The sequence below is a fragment of the Octopus bimaculoides genome, chromosome 22 (genome assembly GCF_001194135.2).
Source record: "Octopus bimaculoides isolate UCB-OBI-ISO-001 chromosome 22, ASM119413v2, whole genome shotgun sequence".
NCBI classification, from domain to species: Eukaryota; Metazoa; Mollusca; class Cephalopoda; order Octopoda; family Octopodidae; genus Octopus; species Octopus bimaculoides.
The window spans coordinates 17229217-17239697 of NC_069002.1; the positions used below are offsets into that span (position 1 = coordinate 17229217).

The window sequence follows — 10481 nt, forward strand, 5'->3', positions numbered from 1 at the left end:
TATATGGGAAGGTGCTGATAAGTTCCTGACTTTGGGTAAAAGAAAATGCAGGAGGGTCAGTGATGATGTTATTCAACATATTCCCCTCTCAGATTCAAACACTTATCGCAGCAGTCCTTCAGTTTTTCTAACTTGGAAAGTTGAATCTCCAGCCAGGCTTTTGGCAATACCTTTAAAGCCAGGAACTTTTCAGCACTCTCTCATGTATGTATGTATACATATATATATATATATATATATATAACTGACCTTTAAATAAGGAAAAAAAAAGAGAAACAGTAAAAGACTACTGTTTGAAATAGGCTGACCTGTAAAAAGGTCATTGCAATGGGCTAGGTCAGCCAATCTCAAATTGCAGTCCTTTTCTTTTTCTTTTTCTCTCTATCTAAAAGTTACCAACACCATATCTTTCCTGTTGCACTCTTGCATACAACTAAAACTTCTTGCATACACTTAAGTATTAGGTTAATTACATATTATATCAACCTGTATTGAGTAATAAAATTCTATCCATCACCCAAACCACATTCCTTCACATACACACATATAAACCCTGGCGTTAATAATTTCTCTTGCATTCTGATGATTTTGATATTCAAAAGAATTACAACCCTGTTAAGCTCCATCCACAAACAAATGTCAGGCTAACAGTTTGCAATGGAGAGACAACCACTACCGTACTTCTTGTATCAGTCCAACTGGTAATCTAAAGCCTGAAAGAGATGGGCGTCTGTTAGAGGTTTGTGAAACCTTAAGTCACATGGAGCCAAATCAAACTGTTTTAAATAACACACACACACACACACACACACACACACACACACACACACACACAAACACATACATACATACATACATACATACATACATACATACATTACACATATATACATATATACTGCGACTCTGGCTGGAGTGGTTACTGGTGATAGAAGGAAAACAGACAACCATTTTATCGGAAGACATGCTTCAGTTTTCTAAATTAACATACATAACATGATGTTGAGTATATATACATATATGCATATATAGTAGAAGCAATAGATACAGAAGATAGAGTATAGTGGAAACTTTATTTATCGCAGCGATTGTTTCAAAACTAATCAATGAATTACAGTGCGCCCCACAATGCAGAAGCATCTCTTCAGGTGATGCAACTCAGTTTCTTGTTGTTACATAAGTGATGTTTCGCTTCATGGATGATGCCAGGTAGCCATAAGCAATGAATGTGCTTTATCAGCATACTACAAGGGACATACCCAAAACACAGTTTAAATTTTAAATTTAAAGGCTGAACTTTAATTTCAACTTACATATATATTTGTGTGTGTGTGTGTGTGGAAAACAGAAGAACCAGATGACAAAGATGCCAAGAATATCAGTGTGGGAATATATCCCAAATAAGGTCATTCATGAAAAAGAGTGAAATGAGCAACGTGATTGAAGGATACCAAAAGTACAAGTTCCCTGGGAGCTGGACATGTCACAAGATTCATAACCAACAGATGGACCGGTGCAGTTGTCAAGTAGTATTCAAGAGATGAAAAGAGACCACTTGGAAAACCCCCAAGACAATTGAAAAACAACATAGTCAGACAATTAGATATGATCTGTTCCATTCCACATCTCTTTAATTAGAATTACTTATTGTTTAAACACTAAATATTTACAAAAATTATAGTTAATCTCTTGGGATTAATGCCGCATTCATTTTGACTCTGCCAGCCACTAATATGGAATTGTATTTCACTGATACCATAAAAACCCATGTAATTTGCACACCTGTGTAATTTATGCAGGTGATTTTTCAGGATAAAAATTGTTAAAAGAAGCTTCTACTCATGTAAAATTCACACCCAAAAGTTTTCAGAATAGTTGATATGGCCAGGGGAAAAAAAGGCTTTAAATTTAGTTGTATTTAGCATAATTTCACTTACTTATGATTAGATTTTATTAAATTTTCATCAAATAAAAATAATTTCTGTTTAACAGGTATCACATTAAAGCTATTAAATTACAAAGTGTTTGTGTTGCCTATATAAATAAAATCAGTTTTGTGGGACTGACATGTGTCAGTGGGACTGACATGTGTCAGTCCATTTTACTTGCTTGGTATCCCCCCCCTTCTCCTCCCTTATGAGATTGACAATGTCAGCTTGCTTTAGCCACTCGGTATACCCTCCTCCTCCTCCTCCCTCGCCGTTAATGTTCCAATAATAAAAATAAATGAAAAATATGATGTTGATTGTGTGTGTGTGTTTGCATGTGTGTAACTGTATGAGATTGTGCGTTTAAGTGCATTTGTGTGTGTATGTGTAACTGTATGAGATCATGTGTGTTTGTATGTGTACGTAACTGTATGAGACTCTGTGTGCCAGTGTGTGTGTACACGCACGTACATGCATGAGACTGTGTGTTTGTGTGTCTCCACATAACCAGAAATAATCAAAGTATTATTTTACAAATTGTGAGCATATATATATGATATAATGAAGGAAATTGTTGTATACAGTGCTCAGGTGTACTACAACTAAAAAAAAAAAACCCATCAGGTGTACTGTTAGCGGATTTCAGGAAGCATGGAAGTTTTGAAGGATGTAGTGTCTCGACAGTTAACAACCGATGTGGGTAGTTTATTCCATGCTTCAGCAATTCTGAGCATGAAAAAATGTTTCCAAAAGTCATGGGTGTTGTGTTGTGTTTTGATTTTGTTAGCATGTCCACAAGTGTTTGTCGTATGGAATTCAAAAAGGTGCCCAAGGTTGTTGTTGGAAAGATGGTGGATAATCTTGTTTATAATGAACTTTATTTTACATTTCTTGCCCACAAGAGATTATGTCTGATCTTTAGCATACTGCTGTATGTCTTCTCAAACAACAATCACAAGAAAAGTTGTTGATAAGAATTATCAACAAAAACAAAGCTGATAAATATGCACAGATGTTGCAAATTAAGTTTAATTACCAGTAAACATCAGCTTGGATGACACTTTACTCAACCGAGTAAAATATGGCCCGGACCATGATTACCAGCATAAACATCAGACTTTAAAAAGTAGTTAACCATTTAATGGTTTTAGTAAATTTATACAGAAAAGTAAATATTATACCATCCAACATAAATAAGTCAACTTCATTATATTTAAGCCATTATGTTTTTTCTGTAAAAACCTATTCTGACATTAAATGAGTCAACTTCCTATACGAATGTTTACATTTTGTATGTCTTTTTTCAACAAAAAAAGTTTCTAAAAATATTCTGGAAACGATCTACTCATGTAATTTACAATCCCACTAAAGTTTAGTTTTTATTTTTGTGGAAAAAGTGCATAAATTACACGGGTTTTTACAGTAATTACATATATTTCACAACATATCTGTGAAGATATTTAGTTAAGTAAATGCTAATGTGGTAAGTATGATGACTCGAAATACTCAGAGTATAAGCACAAGCATGACTGTGTAGTTCACTTCCCACTCATGAGGTTTTGGGTTCAGTCCTTCTGCATGGCACCTAAAAAGTCTTGTAAGTGGATTTGGTAGACAGAAATAGAAAAAAATCTTATATATATATACATACACACATTCCAATGTGAGGATATGTACTCATATAAGGTTGAAAACAACCTAGTTACACTGGTTATTATGCCTTATATATCTATGAGAAAATCTCATTGATTATAAATAGGTATATTAAAAATTTAGAATCTAAAAAGAAGAAAATGGAGAATATATAGAGATAAAGTTACTTTATTAACATATAGTTAATAAAAATAAAAATGCCTACAATTTGTTTCAATTTTACTCATTACAAATTTATAAATAAGATAAAATTTGCATTTAAAATATAATGAGTAAAATCTCATCAGAGCCAAATGTTGTTAAGCTGAGATTTTAAAAACAGACTAAAAACATGTAATCATTTGGCCCTGATGAAGTTTTACTCATACAATATTCTAAATGCAAATTTAATTTTATCTATAAATTTGTAATGAGTAAAATTGAAACAAATTGTTCGCATTTTTATTAACTATATGTTAATAAAGTAATTTTATATCTATATATTTTCTTGTTTTCACATTCTGTGTGTGTGAGTGTGTGTGTGTATGCGAGCATAACATTTTTATTTTAGTTGAGTCATTCTCTTATTACTCTGGTGTTTTGCCTGTGTGCTCACAGTCATGAGGCAAGTTTCCTTTTACAATAGCTGAAATATTCTAGTATTCATAAATCTTGGGGCTTTCATACATTTTTTTTTTGTCACTTAAAGCCACACAACATTTCTGTTTCAAACAATTTTTCACATGGTTTTCACCATAAGATTCATCTTATGGATTAAACCATAAGATTCCTCTTATAGAAATCTTTCATTTATATACAACTTTGTATAGTTTCCTTTTACAATAGCAATGATATTTCCACTCAGCCCTCTATTTGTTGGTTTCTTACAATTTTTTTATCCCTTAAAGCCAAGCAACTTTTTTTGTATCTAATATTTTTTCACGTGGTTTTCACTATAAGATTCTTCATACTGAGTTCTTTCATTTATGTACAACTTTGGTATAGTTTCCTTTGACAATAACTGAGACAATTTGATTCAACCTCAAATTCGGAGCTTCTTATATTGTTTTGTCATTTAAAGCCATACAACTTTTTTCTAATCAAACAATTTTCCATGCAGTTTTTACCATAACATTTCTCTCATAGTGCACTTTCATTTACACTGAACTTTCGTTTAGTTTCCTTTTACAATAATCTTATGTTGAAAACAACGGGAAAAAAATATCTAAAAAAAATGGACGTGTGACTTTTAATGACTTTAAAATGGTAGCCCACAAAATCGAATTTTTTTGCAAAATATCTTAGATTTTGCAAAATAAAACTATACAAAAGTATATAAATGAAAGAGCTCTATAACAGGAATACGAAATTCAAAAAAAGTAGTGCAGCTCTAAGTAACAAAAACACAGTACAAACCCACCAAAATTGAGTTGGAATAAAATATCTCAGCTACTTAAAAGTACACTACACAAAATATGTTCAAATGAAATATTTCTATGAAAGGAATCTTATGTTGAAAACCTGTGAAAATTTGTTTGAAAAAGTGTTGTGTGGGACTAAATCTCAAAAATTTTTTAAGTAACCCCCAAAATTTTATTTGAATCACAATATTTCAGCTACTGTAAAAGGAAAGTATACAAACAAAAGTTGTATATGAATGAAAGAGCAGGGCTGGTTCAAGATACTAGCAACTTCAGCAGTTGCCTGGGGCACCATGTGCTAGGGGTTGCTAAGGAGGGTGTGACAAAGACAAGGAAATTTCCATGACTGTCAGCTTGAACAGGCCAAAGTTCAGCTTGCCCAGGGTGCCAGCAACCCTAGGGCCAGCCCTGTGAAAGAGCTGTATGAGATGAACTCTATGGTGAAAACTATGTGAAAAATTATTAGATACAAAACCAGTTGTGTTGCTGTAAGTGACAATAAAATGGTAAGTAACCCCCAAAATTGAGATTGTATCAAAATATCTCAGCTGTTGTAAAAGGAAGCTATACAGAAATGTATTCACATGAAAGAGATTGATGATAAATGCCACCTTTGTCCTTTCTTCCTTTCTAGTCAGCACTGAGCATTCCTTACTCTTTCCTTCTCTACTGGCAGACAGCCACTTCTTCACTATCAACTACCAACCAGCAAGTGAACTTGTCACTGCAACTACAATTACTGCTGTATCTCTAACTACATGTCAGGCAAACAAATAAATATATGTAAATAATGTTTCTTCCTTTTTGGTCTTGATTCTTTGATGTTTACTGGTTGCTCTGACACAAGAACCAAAAACAAAAAAATGCATGTAATATGCAGCACAGACAGTAAACAAAAATATAATAGAACATTGTGGTGACATTTAGTAGAGATGACCTGGAAGTTGTTGCTCTTCGATTACTATCGCAAACAGCAGTAGCTTTCTTCAACTGAATTGATTGGTTGAAATTACCCAAATACAACAACTTTAACACAAAATGACTTCTAAAATATGAAATTTTGTCCAAAATGTTGAAAGTAAACCGTGTTCAGCATGAGAAATTACACCAGTATACAAAGTTTCAAATTGTTTAGTTAAAAAAAAATAATAAAAAAATTTGTGAGCGAAACTGAACAGATCCGGAGATTGTGCTGATAAATTTTCATATTTAGTTGTCAGTCGAAGAAAAGTTGCTTACAACATGGAGAATATGGCCTCCTTGTTGGTTAGTAAAACATAGTTCTTGCTGTTGACATTGTACAGCACAGGTCTTCCTTGACTAAACCTATGGAATGCCTATGATCAAAGGCATTCCAACCATGATCATCCTGTCTTTATAGGGATATCCAGAACTACTTTATCCAGTGTATCCTTTGATTTTTAAGATGTTTTAGTATGCAATCTGAAAGTGATTTGAGTGCTATTTCTTGAGACTCCTTCATTGGTTCATAAAGCTTATTGTTGTTTAAACATACTGTGTACATTCCATCAAATGTCACTAGCATTCAGAAAAGACAATTTGTTATTCAAATATTTTGAATATATTATATCCAGAGTATGGCAACCTTTGCAAGGCCCATTATTCATGGAAGGGGATTTCAAATCTGATTTTGACTTTTCACTTATATTTTATTCCCGTTTGCTGCTTTGTGGATTGACAACTTGGAAAACAAGGTCAAAACAGGAATATTATTTTTACACAAAGTACAGACATTGCTCACAGGTTTGGCTGTGTGGTTAAGAAGTTTGCTTCCCAATCAAGTGATTTTAGGGGATCAGTCCCATTGCATGACACCTTGAGCATCTTCAGCAAATGTCTTCTTTTATAGTCCTGGGTTGACCAAAGCCTTGTGAGTAGATTTGGTAGACAGAAAATGAAAGAAGCCCATTGTATTGTGTTGAGTCAAAAGTTCTGTAATATTTCAGTAACTTATTTGCTTTATCTATCAGTCACAACAAAAGCAGCCTAGCATTCAATGTAGAGGCCATCATGTTGCACAGTCTAAAACCACCTTTCTACCAGTTCGTTGATCCAACACTGATACCAGTTCTTGTCCTTTAACAAGGTTAAGAGGATTTGATGAGAAACATCATCCGAGCATGTATGAAGGGAGTTGAAGAAGGAGGGGATGTTAAGTAAAGGTTAGGGTTAGTATTTTCACTCTATAAAAATGTCACTGTTATTGACAGAGGTAAACGAATTCCCAGTCTATAAAGACCTAAATAGACCAAAATTATTGTCCTTTTTTTTAAGGAAAAACAAAAACTAAAGGAAAATTAACAAGTGACTTTTGTACCAGCTAACCTCATTTATAAAATTCCTTTCAGTTTTCTTCATCTAAGCTTTAAGTGTATGTGAAGCTTAGGGCATAACTATCTGGACTGATATAGTACCAGAAAACCAGAAAAATGGTGAAAGGTTTGTATCCTGCCACTAATACTTCTTGTCATAAATAGTGCTTATTGCAAGGTTACAATGGCAAGAGATTTAATCTACCACTCAGTCTAAGATCTCCACTCAGTCTAAGATCTCCACTCAGTCTAAGATCTCCACTCAGTCTAAGATCTCCACTCAGTCTAAGATCTCCACTCAGCTCTTGAGTACTTTAAGCATCCACTACTCTGTTGCCATCATTCAGACCAAGTCTCAACTCTAAGGATATCAAGAACTTCTTTTACTTCCTATCAGTCTCAGAACCCTCAAAAGGGTCGAAGGCTTTACCCTTAACCCTCTGACGAAGCACCATGAAAAAAAAAAAAAAATCCTCTTATGCCTAACTTTTCTCTCAAGATGCTTACACTCTGTCAAACATGCACACTGACATTGCACATCCAGCGAAGCATACTGGCTTCATTTCTCTCAAGCCTACACATATCCTTGACTGTCACAGCCCATGTCTCACTACCATGCGGCATAGCTGTTTGCACACAGGCATCAAACAATCTGCCTTTCACCTTGAGAGAGAGGCCCTTTATTGTCAGCAGGGGTAAGAGCTCTCTGAACTTAGCTCAGCCTAATCTTATTCACAGAGCTACACTCTCGGAACAACCACCTCCACTACTCACCTGGTCACCTAGATACCGGAAGCTATCTAGTACATCTAACCTGCAGATTTCTACCACATGTTCAGCATTTATTATGCCTGTGCATCTTTCACGTACAAAAGTTAGTTTCCTTGTTAACCTTCCTCTGATGTTGCTGCACTTTTTGTGTGTCCAAAGCTTACACTGGGTGTTTCTACCTACAGCTTTTCTACAGATTGAGCAGGGCCGTTTACCTGAGTGGATTTGTGATTTATTTGCCTTCCTACTACCTATGACTTTGGTTTTTGCTAGGTTAACTCTAAGGCCCTTTGATTCTAGAGCTTGTCTCCATACCTGGAACTTCTTCTCTAGGTAGTGATTTAGCCATAAGAGCAATATCATCAGGTAGTGATTCAGCTATAAGAGCAAGGTCATCAGCATAGAGGAGCTCCCAGGGTAGTTTGTCTTGAATTCCTCTGCTATTGCCTGGAGGACTATGGTGAAAAAGATGGGGCTGAGCATCGATCCTTGGTGAACCCCTACTTGTACCATGAATTCATGTATTCACCTGATGAAAACTATTTTTTCTAATGATGTAATGTTTCCATTAATCAATTAAAAATTCGTTGGAAACAGCTGTAGTGGATTGACACATTATCTATCTGTTGTTATATATTTATTTATTATTCACTTCACTTAGAACCTGCTCCTTGCATAGACCCGAAGTATATTATGGACTGTACATTTAGTGCAATGTGTGTTTCCTGATTAGCCTCAAGATTCATGATATACTCAGTCAGGTACAGTTAATTGTATACACAACCTGAATATCTTTCTGCCTGTACTTTATTACCTGCATATGAATTCCTCTGTTTTTGTTGTTGGAGGCGCAATGGCCCAGTGGTTAGGGCAGCGGACTCGCGGTCATGGGATTGCGGTTTTGATTCCCAGACCGGGCGTTGTGAGTGTTTATTGAGTGAAAACACCTAAAGCTCCACGAGGCTCTGGCAGGGGATAGTGGCGAACCCTGCTGTACTCTTTCACCACAACTTTCTCTCACTCTTACTTCCTGTTTCTGTTGTGCCTGTAATTCAAAGGGTCAGCCTTGTCACACTGTGTCACGCTGAATCTCCCCCAAGAACTACATTAAGGGTACACGTGTCTGTGGAGTGCTCAGCCACTTGCACGTTAATTTCATGAGCAGGCTGTTCCGTTGATTGGATCAACTGGAACCCTCAATGTCGTAAGTGACAGAGTGCCAACAAGTTGTGTACACATATTATTTTACAACCCAACCTGGTGCCTTACCATTTAAGTGTCTGATTCACTTGAATCCTGATCTATTATGTTTGTAAAAGAACTCAGAAGGCTGAGCCTCCAACCAGGCCTTTTGTGAGACCCTTAAAGCCAGGAACTTTTCAGCACCCCCTCGTAAGTTTGACGCATAGTAAAGCCCTGCTTGCATGTTTGTGATGGTGTTGGCTCCTCCGCATGTTTTAAATGGCAAACAACTCCACTTACCAAGCTATACATGGCATTAGCAAATTCCCATTTGTTCAATTGGCTAGAAATAACAGCAAAATCTCCATAAAATCACACCCTGTTGCTTTAATAAAATGATTCATCAGATAATGGGGGTCTGGAGTTCCCTACTCAAAGGGAAAAAGACAGGAGATTCGTGGTTGGATGCCTCTGATCATCGGTCGACTAAACAACTATGTTAAGATGCTGTACCCTTCTGACATTTCTACCACAATTCAAATGATTTGTTTCTCTGAATCAGCAAGCTTTATTACTACTCGAAGATCGTATTGATGATGATACTACCTTCATCATCAAGCGAATGAACCAGATAGAAAATAACAGACCTCAAGAGGCAGAGATCAAATGTCAGACACAAAGAGTGACTAGCGAGCTGGCAGAAACGTTAGCACGCCGGGCGAAATGCGTAGCCGTATTTCGTCTGCCGCTACGTTCTGAGTTCATATTCTGCCGAGGTTGACTTTGCCTTTCATCCTTTCGGGGTCGATAAATTAAGTACCAGTTACGCACTGGGGGTTGATGTAATCGACTTAATCCCTTTGTCTGTCCTTGTTTGTCCACTCTATGTTTAGCCCCTTGTGGGCAATAAAGAAATAACAAAGAGTGACTAGTACCTCCCCATCCCCTGTCACACCAAATTTGCCATTTGCTTCTGTTCATAATTTCAAAATAATTTTCAGTTGAAAAGGTGTGTGATTTAAGGGTGATTTAGCTGTTGTTTTTAGCACATCCCACAGCCACTTGGGACCTTCCTCATTTCTTTGTCATTCTCACATGTATTGATGTTTTTCAATATTTTTCTCCACATGAACACATTTAATGGAATCATGATGCACCCATGGATGATCCACTGCAGGGATTTAATAAAATGAGAAAAGTTTTTGTAATTTACC

General features: G+C 35.9%; 1 long non-coding RNA gene across 1 annotated transcript in view; it reads left to right on the forward strand.

Annotated features, from left to right (window-relative positions):
- Nucleotides 1-10481, forward strand: part of LOC128250554 (uncharacterized) — a 31017-nt gene that overhangs the window by 19505 nt on the left and 1031 nt on the right. The window lies entirely within an intron of this gene.